This window comes from Triturus cristatus, chromosome 4_1 (genome assembly GCF_964204655.1).
Source record: "Triturus cristatus chromosome 4_1, aTriCri1.1, whole genome shotgun sequence".
Taxonomy (NCBI): domain Eukaryota; kingdom Metazoa; phylum Chordata; class Amphibia; order Caudata; family Salamandridae; genus Triturus; species Triturus cristatus.
Genome location: NC_140585.1, coordinates 632,675,513 through 632,690,368, shown reverse-complemented (window position 1 = coordinate 632,690,368; position 14,856 = coordinate 632,675,513).

Here is a 14,856-nt window from a genome sequence, read left to right as displayed (position 1 = left end):
AGAATGGAAACACAGTTCAAGTACTGAACCATTTTTTAATGAAGAGAGTTATCTTCAAAGTAATAGTTTGTTGCATGCAGTTGACACCAATGGTAGAGCATATGAAGTTAAGGATGGTTGTGTGATGCAAAAAGAGAAAATGGTCCCAAGAAATGAGGAAGAAGTAATGGCTGCTGAGGCTATGGGGAGACGTCCAAAAGCCCCAGTGTACACTTTGAACTGTAGGAGTATTTGTACTGTGCGTCAGGAATCTATTGATAAATTACGTGACTTTCTAAGAGAATATAGTAAAAAGAGTGTAAAACAGAAGATGAAGGTGCTTCAAACACTAGATCCATGCAGAGTGAGAGAAAATACTGGTTTGCAGGGACATTCTCTGGCTTGTCTATCTAGAAAAGTGTGTAAAAGTGTTTTTCATCATTTTAGGATGCTGGCTGTTCATCATACTGAAATGAGAAAGTTTGTGAGAACATTGTATTTTGCTAAAAGTCCAGCAGTAAAGTTGAATGAGTTGAATAATGCTCTGTTCCGTGGATCTGTATCAGATGTAGTGAAGGTTACTGATGAGATTCAGTTTTGTTACTTTGGTCCAGAACAAGAAAGTGCAGAAAAGGACACAGTAAATGAGGAAAATGAGGAACAGAATGTAGAACTCATTATTACTAAAAATTTTGAGGATGAAATGACAAAATTTACTATCACCTCTAATGAAAGACCAAATATTACTTGTATTTGTTGCCGCAGAAGTCATTATAAAATTCAAACAAGGAGTGTTGATCTGTATAAAAAAAGTGAAAATGAAGATAATTATAAGTGGAAGGATTTTGCAACATATATATTTCTTGAAAATTGTTTTGAATTGGGTGAATATCAGCGTATTTGTAAATACTGTTATAATAAGTTAGAAGAAAATAGAATGCCGACCAGAGCTGTACATAATAATTTAGAATTGGATGCTATTCCTGCCGAACTTTCTGAATTAAATACATATGAGTCTATACTCATTCAATGTGTTCATCCGTTCCAGACCATAGTACGTATGGAGCCCAAAACTGGTAAATTACCTCCTTCTGATTTACTGAGAGGTTTAAAAGGAAGAGTGGTGTATTTGCCCTTGGATTTGAAAAAAAATATGGAAACTATTGATGCAGATACTTTGGAAACTGAACCATTAGTAATTCTGGTTAATGGTGTACCTACAAAGAATAAGAAGATTTGGCAAGAGCTGGTGGATGTACGAAAAGTACAAAGAGCAAATTTGTATTTGAAAAAAAATAATAAATGGTATGAATCAATTTATATAGAAGAAGAAGAAGAAGATTTACAAGAAGACACAGAAACACCAACTGGTCAAATTGAAAAAGTGGACAAGTCAAAGGAAGAAGAAATTTATGAACATTTTAGCATACATCCTCTTCATTCAAAATAAGTTATGGGAGACACTATTGATCTGTTTCAGATGAAGAAAGCAAAAGGAACTCCCGTGAGTGTATGGGAGGAGAGCTTGGAAGCTCGATGTTTTCCCCAGCTGTTTCCTACAGGAAAAGGAGGACGATACGATGAACGTCCAGAACAGATTCCAGCTTCTGAGTATCGGACTACAAGACTATATGCAGAAGATCCAAGATTTCGTCAAAGTATTTCTTATTTGTTCCATCTTTTATTTGAAAGCGACTTGTCTGCATTATCTTATGCAGTAAATCACATTTTAAAAAGTGGAGTACATTTACAAAATGTGTCTGCTAAGGATTTTATGGAGAAAGTGCAGCACCGAGATGATCATTTGGAAACACAACTGATCAATCTGATGGCTTGTCAGCGTGGGACAAATGAATATTGGTACCGACGCCATGGTGAATTAAAATGCATGTTACGGAATTTAGGAACTCCAACATGGTTCCTTACCCTAAGCTGTGCCGAGTACGCTTGGGATGATTTACTGGATTTTCTAAGAGAGGCAAATTCAAACATTAAAAACATTGGGCCCGATTCACAGAACTAACTTAAGACAAAATCCTAAACTTACTACCATTTTGGTATTCACAGAAGGCACTTACTCATTTCGGTATTCACAGAAGTTAGGAGTCCTAACTTTAGGACTCCTAAATGCCTTCTGTGAATACCGAAAGTCTTAAAATTAGGATTTTTCTCAGTTTAGTAGTAGTATAGTTAGGACTCCTAACTTTAGGACTCCTAAATGCCTTCTGTGAATACCGAAAGTCTTAAAATTAGGATTTTTCTCAATTTAGTAGTCCTAAGTCTAAACTATCACTTATATACACCAACAGTCACATATACTAGTTTAAAACATATGTAGTTACTGATAAAGACACTATTGAGACAGTCATTCACTCACTAACACACCCATACACACACTCATCCACCCATACAGTCCTGCACACATGCTGTCTTCAACACATACAAAGAGAGAGTCACTCATTCATGCACCTATGCACTACGTAATACCCCCCACCGAACCATGCAGACACTCAGACTGATACTCAAAAAACCAACTAATAACCTATATAGACACCCATGTAGCTACTCACCAACCCATGCAGCTTCTTATATACAAAGTGAGAGACTGATACAGATACTTACATATTTAAACATTACTCACTAAGCCATGTATTTACTATGATACACTTAATCAGTCAGTTACACAATCAATTGTTCAAAAACAAATCATCCATTTAGACACTTATATACCCATTTATTCTTCCATCGACCTTGAGATATACATATATAAAACATATTTAATTTTCAGAAAAACACACATTCACTGGATGATGTCATCAGTGATGTCATTTGAGATGTCATCAGTGATGTCATGAGTGATGTCACTGACCATGTCATGAGTGATGTAATATGTGACGTCATCAGCAGTGCATTGCGGGGGCGCGAGTTATAGTTAGCTGAACGAACTATAACGGGGGAATTTCATTGGTTTTTCACGAGTGAAATGTCCAGCTAACTATAACATGTGTGAAACCTATGGTTTTTTCAGTGAATATATATATATATATATATATTCACATATTCACTGAAAAACCCATAGGTTTCAGGGGTGTTGTAGTTAGCTGGACATTTCCCTCGTACAAAACACTAGAAATTCCCCTGTTATATTTCGTTCAGCTAACTATACCTTGCGCCCCCGCAATGCACTGCTGATGACGTCACATATTACATCACTCATGACATGGTCAGTGACATCACTGATGACATCACTGATGACATCTCAAATGACATCACTGATTACATCACTGATGACATCATCCATTGAGTATGTGTTTCTGAACAGTTTTAATATGTTTAATATATATAGGGAAAGGCCTGTTGAAAAATAAGTGGGTGTACAAGTGTGTGAATGGATGATTTTCTAGGTGCGTAACTGAGTCTATAAGTGAGTCATTAAATGTATCTTACTGCAGACTAGTGACTAAACTGTGTGAATGTCTGTATGTGTCTGTGTGCTGGTGTGTAAGTGGCTGCATGGTTTTGTGAATAGCTATATGAGTGTCTATATGGGTTATTGATTGGTTGTCTGAGTATCTGTATGGGTGCCTGAGTGTTTGTGTGGGTAGGGTGTGTGTGACTCTGTGACTAGATGTGTGAGTGGCTGATTCAGTGGGTGCATGGTTTTAAGAGTGCATCTGTGATGGACTGTATGGTTGGGTGAGTGTATGCATGGGTGTGTTAGTGATTGAATGTATATCTCAATTGTACATGTGTCAGTAACTACATATGTGAAACACAGTGTATATGTGTGTAAGAGTATATAACTATCTATTTGTGAGAGTGTGTGATTTTGGGAGTGGCTGTATGCGCCATCGTGCAAGGATATCTGTGTCATATGCTGTTTGTTTTTCTGCAGGAAGACACAGAATTTGTTAGTATTTTTATGAGTAAGTGAACTTGAGGGTTCTGATTTGATAAAGAAACTTTTGCTCATACCGCAAAGATTCCGCAGCTTTCATAACTTACTATGCAAGAATTTTGTGTAAGATTTTGGGGGTGAGCCAGAAGTCTTTCCAATTCCACTATGGATGCTGCCCAACACATTGCCAGAGGTCCCATAAATCCCTGACCCTCCCTGGGTCTCAGGAATTGTGAATCATGCACAAGATTCACAAATCATTAAATTAGAAGGGATAATAATTCAGGGCACTACAGCTGCACTCGGCCAGCAGCCACAGAAGTGGGTTGGTTGCCCACAGCAGCTTGGTAGCATGGCCTGGCAGTTGGCCACCAGAAGTGTTCACTTTAGGACTTCTGGCCTCTTGACTTGTGTGATTTCTAGGACATGTTTTTTAACTGCTCTCCCTCCAGTGAGGGGTTGGTCAGGGCTTGCCGGGCTGTCCTTTTAGCTCTTCACAGCCTGCTGATCAAGGCTCTTTGGCAGCACCCAGTACTTTCTTCTCTGTCTGAGGTCCTGGGATTTCTCCTTTACACTGGGTCTTCTCCAGTAACACTCAATGGCCCTCAAGCAGATGCCCTCCCTGTCTGCACTTCCCATACCCCATGTTCATTTGGTCACTTACAAGGAGCATCTGTGTCCCCTTCAGGGGTTGGCCCCCACAGGTACAGTCCACAGCAGTTCCCCTGTAACTCTCTCATTAAGGATTTTCAGTATATCTACCCATCCACTGTCCCCAAGAGGGAGTGGGGGAGGCAGGTGCTAAAGGCCTAGAGATATAGATCCACTAAGGACAAGTGAGTATACACCCAGAGTGTCCCACCACCACCAGACAGGGATCCACCCAGAGGGGGTCATCCACCCTTGGAGCTTCTGCAGAAGCCAATGTTTCTCAAAGTCTCTCTCTGTGCTAGGGTTTTTAAGTCGAAATGAATGTTATTGAAAGTGGAGACCTTTGCCCCTGTTAAAGATGACACATCATCATTACCCATCCCCAGTCCCATCTCTCCAGCACAGCTTCTTAGGACTTGTGAAAATGGGGACTTCAAGCGTTCAATGGTAACAGCTGTCTGAGAGCTTTAAACCTGCCTCCAACTGTCATTGGCAAACTGGTTTCATCTCGTTTATACTTCGTAGAGGCCTCTTGCAGGGAAGGAAGACAGATCTTTGGCTGTTCCCCTCTTGCATCTCTGGGAAGAACAATCCCAGGCCGGCTTATGCAATGTGAATGCAATTAACCTATGCAGATGCTGACCCATCCACAACCTCTCCCAGGAGCATAATTAGCCCCCCCCTGAGATTGACCTATTGTGCGGGGAAGGCATGGATCTACCTACTGCCCAGCAGTGTAATTGTCTTGGCCCAACAGGGTAGTTAAACCTATTTTAGGGCTGGCCAGAAATATGATCACAACCCAAAGCACATCTAAGAGTGAAAATATAGCCAAATTACTATATATGCACTTGCTACCTTTGTGTACCTATAGACAAATATGTTAGGCTCTTCTCAATGTTCTGCCGGTATGAAGTTCTTATTTTAGTGTAGATTTCCCCTAGCGTATGAATATAGTAAATCACTACAGACTTGCAGTGAAGCAGTACAGACTCAGACTAAAATGAATACGAAATGGGTATAATTCTTTTTGAATTTTCAATTAATTTACAAGGGCTAGATAGGCCATAAACAATTTATTAAATGACTCCTCAGAAACATTCTACCTGTGTTCAGATAACAGCATGGGTTGGATACTACTCCGTCAACCTTCCCATGCATGCCTAAACACATGTGCTCACATGATCACTTGCAACCAGACCAGATTCTCTTATCACAGCTGTCGAGCAATGGACCTTATTTTAAAAGAAACTAACTTTGGTCAGAACTCAATTCCATTTTACCAGAAATTACAGTGAGTGCCACTCAGTAAGTGAGACTCTCTCAAAGCAGTGATCTAAAAAACAGTGGTAGAAAAGCAAAATACCTAGGAGGAATAAATGGGCCACAACTTCATTCTTCACAGGAAACATATCACACATATATATTTTCACTCTCTAAGTATCCTAAGGTTTGATTCCTTGGGTGCCAAATCTCCCTCATCATCTTTAGTTGGCTGAGAGAATTTACTTAACATGTCAGTTTTTTAGCACATTTTTCCTAAAGGCGGTAATTGCCTTCAACCTTCCTCAAACAAGAACGTATCTCTGTGAATTCTTGGCCTCAATCTATGCTTATCTGGTCTTCTGAACATTGTCTTACAAGGCACATATGAGTTTTCTTTGTGGTCAGGGTGCCCGCAGGCAATGAACTTAGTACACTTTAATCACAAGATTTAGAAAGCAACTGAAAGCAAAATGGCCATTTTGGGTATAAATTGTTTGTTCTCAGGTAGCCCCCCTGAGTTGTATAGAACAATGCAACTACCATATATTTTCAACATCTTCATATCCTAAAGATTTTTATTGCTGGGTGCCAATCCTCCCTCACCCTGATTGAATGGCTAAGAAAACACATTGAATTTGACATTTGGAGATTTTCCACAATTTTCCTCTAAATCATGGTAATTGCCTCATTCTTTCTCACACCAGAACTTTACGCTGCCAAGGCTTGACCACATCTGAGTTCTTGTGGGCCTCTGAATTAAAGGTTACTAGGCATTTGGGGTTTTGAATTGTGTTGAGGAAGGATCCGACTACTAGATACCAGGGAATGCTGTTTCTGGGGAGAGATTCCATGGGCAATGACAGCAGTATATGGGCCCATTATCAGCTAGGACCCAGGCTATCCTAACACTACATTTCTGAATCTAGAGACCCAGTGGAATCAATGGTGATGTGGATTGCAAAAAGCAAAACATACTGTATAATGCATATTCCTGCACATTTCAAGGTATGGGTAAAAAACATCAAAATGTCTTCTATTTTTTGTGACTAAAACCTCCGGAAATTCTTCCAAGGGGCAAAAGTCTTAACCTCCAACATTTCCACACTTCCCCTGTCCAGAACAGTACTACACATGTGTATGTGAGCTTACTGCACAGGATCAGAATACATTAAAAACTTTGACCTTGAGAAGGTCACAATAACAGTACATTGACTTTACAGGGACACAGGCAACAACTTTCCCAAAATCAGCCTAAATCCAAGCTTTTGCTTTGTCCTTTCAGTGTCACTATGTTGGTCCATTCATGTCCTTAGTCATAGGTTCACCCAAACTTTTGGAGTATTGGTTTAAGGCAGAGAAGTGTAGGAATACACGATAATAGGACATTTTCTACTATCTACTGATGTTTTTCTATATTTGTTGTGTAAGTTAATGCCCACAGAAACAACTTTTTTGAAAATACTTCCTCAAAATCACCAGATTGTTGATAATCCTGAATTCGGAGTTGTACAAGTGATCCATCAGATTCATGGTTACATTTTAAAAACATAGCTTTCATTTGCTCCCAATTTCTGTTCAACATATTTTTTCATTCTGACATATAGTGAGTACACATCGAAGAAAACGAATATTAATCACAACTCGGTTGCTATTTATGGATATAAAGAACCTTTGAACAAACTGCAAACACAACGCATGTTGGCATGGTGGATGAGTCAAATGGATTTAATGGTATATTATTTTTGTTGATCAGGCTCCTGTACAAAAACTACAAATAAAAACATTTCTCTTTTGTCCCCCATTGTCACTGTCTACTTTTCAGCACTCTCTTATTCTTTGCGATCTACATGGACATCATATCCTTTTCCCTCACAAATTACAAGTATGTATAAATCAAAAATGTATAAATTGCCTATATATATATATATATATATATATATATATATATATATATATATATATATATATATATATATATATATATATATATATATATATATATATATATATATATATCCAAGTTCCAAAAACGAAATAACTTACGCTCTCAGGAAAGCAGGCACGTATGGAGGTCCAAGTATTTAATTTACACAACGCGTTTCGGCAGAAAGCCTTGATCACGTGTAAATGTGCACTCCAGACACTAAATTAAGTTTTCACATAGACCACTCTGTCAACAAAATAAACAAAGGACTATACAACAAAGGTTAACTCCATTCTGAGTTGCCATCTTGGAATGGTCAAACGTAAAGTATCTTATAACAAAGTAACATTGCCTAGTATCAAATAATGTGTAAGAAAATGTAAGAAAAACAAGTAAGAGTTCACTGCAAATCTAATAATCTTCACAAATTCGTGAAGATTATTAGATTTGCAGTGAACTCTTACAATTACACTTGTCTATATTTATAGAATGTAAATTGAAGTGTATCGCACAAACTCACGCTAATGTGTTTTGATAAACTACGAGTCTTTTCTCCAATACACTATGAGAGTAGTCCAAGTCATGTGACATGACGGAAACACTGTATTTAAAATGGCCATTGAAACGGGCAAGCCGTTGGTGAACAAGCCTGCTAGTCAGGCGAAACGCGTCCTACCAGTCGAATGCAATAAAGTTTTCTCCCTGGCCAGAACACGGCGTCGTCATCCTTGAGTTACGAGGAATCTGTGCAATTTTACCCGGACCGCGCTAGGGTGGTCCGCCCCGACGACGCACCCTCTGTTCAGGAGTGCTGTGGCAGTTACCTAAGCTTGGAGGAATGCATATATATATTCACATATTCACTGAAAAAACCATAGGTTTCAGGGGTGTTGTAGTTAGCTGGACATTTCCCTCGTACAAAACCCTAGAAATTCCCCTGTTATAGTTCGTTCAGCTAACTATACCTTGCGCCCCCGCAATGCACTGCTGATGACGTCACATATTACATCACTCATGACATGGTCAGTGACATCACTGATGACATCACTGATGACATCTCAAATGACATCACAGATTACATCACTGATGACATCATCCATTGAGTATGTGTTTCTGAACAGTTTTAATATGTTTAATATATATAGGGAAAGGCCTGTTGAAAAATAAGTGGGTGTACAAGTGTGTGAATGGATGATTTTCTAGGTGTGTAACTGAGTCTATAAGTGAGTCATTAAATGTATCTTACTGCAGACTAGTGACTAAACTGTGTGAATGTCTGTATGTGTCTGTGTGCTGGTGTATAAGTGGCTGCATGGTTTTGTGAATAGCTATATGAGTGTCTATATGGGTTATTGATTGGTTGTCTGAGTATCTGTATGGGTGCCTGAGTGTTTGTGTGGGTAGGGTGTGTGTGACTCTGTGACTAGATGTGTGAGTGGCTGATTCAGTGGGTGCATGGTTTTAAGAGTGCATCTGTGATGGACTGTATGGTTGGGTGAGTGTATGTATGGGTGTGTTAGTGATTGAATGTATATCTCAATTGTACATGTGTCAGTAACTACATATGTGAAACACAGTGCATATGTGTGTAAGAGTATATAACTATCTATTTGTGAGAGTGTGTGATTTTGGGAGTGGCTGTATGCGCCATAGTGGAAGGATATCTGTGTCATATGCTGTTTGTTTTTCTGCAGGAAGACACAGAATTTGTTAGTATTTTTATGAGTAAGTGAACTTGAGTGTGTTTAACTATATAGGTGAGTAAATTGGACTGTGATTCATTATTTGCATGACTGACTAGATGTGTCAATACCTCAATGGATGATTGGCGGTGTGTGAGTGTCTATATAGGTGTATAAATGCACAGAGTGACTGTAAGTATGAGTGACTGTACAGGTGAGTGAGTGGAGATGTATGTAGACCTAAAAGTCAATGAGTGGGTGAGTAGTTATTGGTATTGGAGTATCTATGGTTGTCAAAATGGCCGTCTGAAATTTTGAGGCGGTGTATCAAAGGTTATATTAGGGTGTGAGAAGACGTACTAATTTATCACATGGATGACATCATCAGTGATGTCATTTGAGATGTCATCAGTGATGTCACTGACCATGTCATGAGTGATGTAATATGTGACGTCATCAGCAGTGCATTGCGGGGGCGTGAGTTATAGTTAGCTGAACTAACTATAACAGTGTAATTTCTAGGGTTTTGTATGAGGGAAATGTCCAGCTAACTATAATACCCCTGAAACCTATGGTTTTTTCAATGAATTTCTAAGGTTTTTTAAATGCCAATTCCTAACTATAACGCCCCTGAAACCTTTTATTTTTTCAGTGAATTTCAAAGGTTTTTTAAATGCCAATTCCTAACTATAACGTGCATGAAACCTATGGTTTTTTCAGTGAATTACAAAGGTTTTTTAAATGCTAATTCCTATCTATAACTTATCTCTGAAGATATCATGAAAAGCATTCTTTTTTAAAAGTAGGGTGCACATTAGTTTTCTGGAAAAGCATCTTTGTGATTGGTTAAGAAAAAGCAGTTTCAACGTGGAGTACATATCATAGGATAAAATTTGCTCAGCTCAACCACACCTGCTACTTGCATTTGGAAGGCACTGTTCGAACTTAAAACAATCGTCAACTTTTAACCTGCACGTGTCGTTAAATGTTCAAGAAAATGTTACAAAAAAATATCGTAAAGTTTTAAAAAATTGATGAACTTTTAACCTGCACGTATTGTAGAATGTTCTAGAAAGTGTGTTGATAGAATACGTTGCACTTCTGACTTCTATGTGTTGTTGAATATTTAAAAAAACGGTTCATATTGAAAATTAAAAAGAAACCAATAGAGAAGTTTTGAAACCTAAAAGAATCAAGGAACTATTCTAATTTATTCTTTACATGTATTTATGTGTGCAGCAACAAAATTATAGACACAGCAGCACTAGGAAGAGGAAGAAGCAGGGAGTGGGGGGAGGGGGGGAGATGGGCAGAATGGCACACATGCACAATTAAGTACAACACACATATAGACTAACAATGGCCAAAATGAAACACACCAACAAGGAGCACAAGTCACACAACCCGCCAACATCACACCACTGAACGAGCATAGAAGTGAAAACCATGCTGCATTCATACAGGATGTGTACAAAGGCCAGTCGTTGGTGTTGTGGGATGTCTGCGACCGTGGTCATCATGGATGAGATGCCCAGCATGTGGCACATGGTCGAGTTCACTGTGTGTTATTTTGCCAAACGGCTGCTCCTCCCTCCCACGAGCCCCCAAACTTTTGTACGGTGAGCTGTTGTATCTCGTGCACTCGTACGGCACACCATTGTAATGCCTATTTGCGCATGTCCTGCTACATTCCAACTACAACATCACAGTGCCGTTTGGAGGTGGTGCATGCCACTTTACAACATCGACTGCTGCGGCTCTTGTAACAGGCCACACCAGAACACAGAGACACACTTACCACACTTCCTGTACACGGACATGTCCGAGACACCCCGTTGCCCTTGCCGGATAGGCACTCCCCTGCACTGACCTGTGAACGACAAACCAGCACACGCCAGTTGTGCATGCAGGAGGATGCGTACGTAGCTAAACATCCAGGCTCACTGCCAACGCTGAGGTGACAGCACACTGTGATGTTGCAGGGCTCGTGCCTATCATGCTAAGACAATGACCACAGGGACACACTTACTAAGATGTGGGTTTGGGGGGCATTGGCGGTCCTGGAGTTGTTGAGATGAATCTTCTGGCCCTCATGGGTATCCCTGTATCATGCTCATTGACTCTATGGCACCTGTGGGTGTTCTGGTGTGGCTCTTGGCTGTGTTCCCTTTCATGGTGCAGGTAGTTGTCCTGCTTAACACCAGCAGAAAGCAGGTGTAAAATCCCTGGTGCTAACGTGTCTTATCGCCGGAATTTGTTTCGCATTTCAATTGGTGTGAAAGTTGTGATGTGATGTTTTTCGTGTGCACAACAATATACGAACTGAGCAGTGTATCTTGTCAAGATCCAGCTCCTGACGCACTATTCCCAATCAATATAAATACAATGAGATTTCTTAATAGATTTTGTGTGTACACTGTAAGTGCAGCCAATACCTCAGTGCAATACAATACAGGATTTTAGTATTTAGAATAAATCGCAAAGGTGCACCTCGTGTCTTTTTGCACGGGAACGGCTACTCTCCATTTCATTATCAGCACTTTAACGGAAGTAAAGTTGAGATAAATCTAACACACTATTCAGAAGTTGGTGCAAACTGCAGATATCACCAGTATTCCAGCGATAAGTGCCCCAAAATTTAACACCATGGTGGACTCCATCAAATAACAGTAATTAGAACAAGAAAGAGTCACACAGCAGTTAAGAGAACAACCAAAAACATTATTAATTTTTTTTTCAAACTTTATTTTTTATAATAATAAATATATAAACGATAAACTATTTTCAAACTTTATTTTTTTATTAACATACATATAAACAATAAACTAATAAACAAAATGTAACAACAATAATACAAAACAACAAGGCGGAACACTCCTGTGGGAACCACGGATGTCGATGACAGACCTGGAAAATCAGAAAGATTGTTAAAAAAAAACAACATAGTATTCTCAACAAAATACCACAAGAAACAAATCACAGATATATAAAATGCATACAGCTAACAAAATTTTATAAGTTTAACTTACAAAAACTGTAAATGTTGCCGCTTTAAAATATTTACCGAATCTGAGGAATTTTTTTTGCAGAAGGCAACACGCCCACAACGTTTTTCTTCAGTGGTGAAGAAATATTTTAATTTTTCCAAGGGGCAAACAAAGACCAATGCCACCTTCGTCACTCGCAAGATTTGCCAAAGAGTTCTGTTACGAGGGGATCCTAACAAAAAATGCTTGTGCAGCACAGCAAGTATGATGAAACACCTAAGGACCCTTCATCCAAACAATCTTGCACGAGAAGAGTGCAAACAGATGAGAAACACTCCTGTTCTGTATCTGTAAAAAAGAATCACAAATAAATGTATATTAATAACTTTCAAATTTATACTATTCCATTACTGTACAAACACATTTTATATAAAAACTGACTAAGAAACTATAGCCCTGAACCACAAGTGTGACGATCGTTAAAACACTACATGCATAGTGCATGCTACTTTGAAGCAGTTCATGCCCTAAAGCCTACCTCACTAAAAGACTACATGCTAACTGACTAAATGATTACAGTACTATAAGGAGACACACTGGGTGAGTGACAGGGTGTTTGATAGAAGAGTATGAATACTAACTAGGGAATTGAAGGTGTGAAACACAACTGTGTAGGTGATTAGAGGACTGCATCCATACTGCATAGGTGTTTAAAGCAGTCCATGTGCTAAGGCCTGGCTCACTGCATGACTACTTGGGTACGGACTGAATGATTAGAGTACAGCAAGGAGAGTGCCTAGGTGAATTTATAAGTGCTAGGCTTTTCGCACAGGGAATGGATTAGTACTTGGTACTGAATGGGTCACTAGAGGAGTACAAAGGCAGTGACAAGTGCTGGACTGGATGGATACTGACTAGGAAATTGAAAGTGTGAAAGACAAGTGTCTAGGTGGTTAGAAGACTGCATGCATAGTGCATAGGGGTTTGAAGCAGTCCATGTGCTAAGGCCTGGCTCAGTGTATGAATACTTAGACACTGACTGAATGATTAGAGTACTGCAAAGATAGTATCTTGGTGAATTTGTAAGTGTTTGGGTTTTACCACAGTGAATGGATTAGTACATGGTGCTGAATGGGTCACTAGAGGACTGCAAAGGGAGTGACAGGGTATTTCCTGGAAGTGTATGGATACTGACTAGGGAATTGAAGGTGAGAAAGACAATTGTGTAGGTGGTTAGAGGACTGCATGCTTATTGGATAAGGGTTTGGAGCAGTCCATATACTAAGGCCTGGCTCACTGGATGAGTACTTGGGTACTGACTGAATGATTAGAGTACTGCAAGGAGAGTGCCTGGGTGAATGTATTAGGGTTTGGCACAGTGAATGGATTAGTACATGATGCTGAATGGGTCACTAGAGGAGTGCAAGGGGAGTGACAGGGTGTTTGCTGGAAGTGAACGGATACTGACTGGGGAATTGAAGGTGTGAAAGACAAGTGTGTAGGTGGTTAGAGGACTGCATGCATAGTGGATAGGGGTTTGAAGAAGTCCATGTGCTAAGACCTGGCTCAGTGCATGAATACTTAGGCAGTGACTGAATCATTAGAGTACTGGAAAGAGAGTGTCTTGGTGAATTTATAAGTGTTTGGGGTTTGGCACAGTGAATGGATTAGTACATGCTGTTGAATGGGTCTCTAGAGGACTGCTGCAAAGGAAGTGACAGGATGTTTCCTGGAAGTGTATGGATACTGACTAGGGAATTGAAGGTGTAAAAGACAAGTGTATAGTATGTTAGAACACTACATGCATACTGCATAGACATTTGAAGCAGTCTATTTGGTACTTAGAAACTGACTAAATAATCAGACTACTTCTAGGACAGTGCTTAGGTAAAACTTTTACATTTTTAGTTCTGTCACAGTGAACAGAATAGTACATGGTACTGCACCTTAGTGCCAAACCCTGACTCATTTTATCAATGCATAAGCAAAGACTAGCTTCTAATGCTACTAAAACTTGACAACATGAGAGGTTTTAAATTAGTTATCTATCAGCAAATACACGATGTTACCAAATGCTTCTCTCACAGTGGTTCTCAAATGCACACAGACTCACAGTGTGATTCTAGACAACAACCACTATACTTAGGAGTTTACCAAAAATCATTCACTACTGTGGAAGTGGTAAGGGAACTGCGCACAATCTTCATATTTCAGGACTGCACTTTTATGTCAAAGCCTGACTCATATAATCAAAGCATAAGCAAAGACTGGCTTCTAATGCTACTAAAACTTCACAACATGACCGGTTTTAAAACAGGTATCTGTCAGCAGATACACGATGTTACCAAATGCTTCTCTCACAATCCTTATCCAAATGCACACAGACTCACAGTGTGATTTTAGACAAGCAACACTATCCTAGGAGTTTACCAAAACTCATTCACTACTCTGGAAGAGTTAATGGTACTG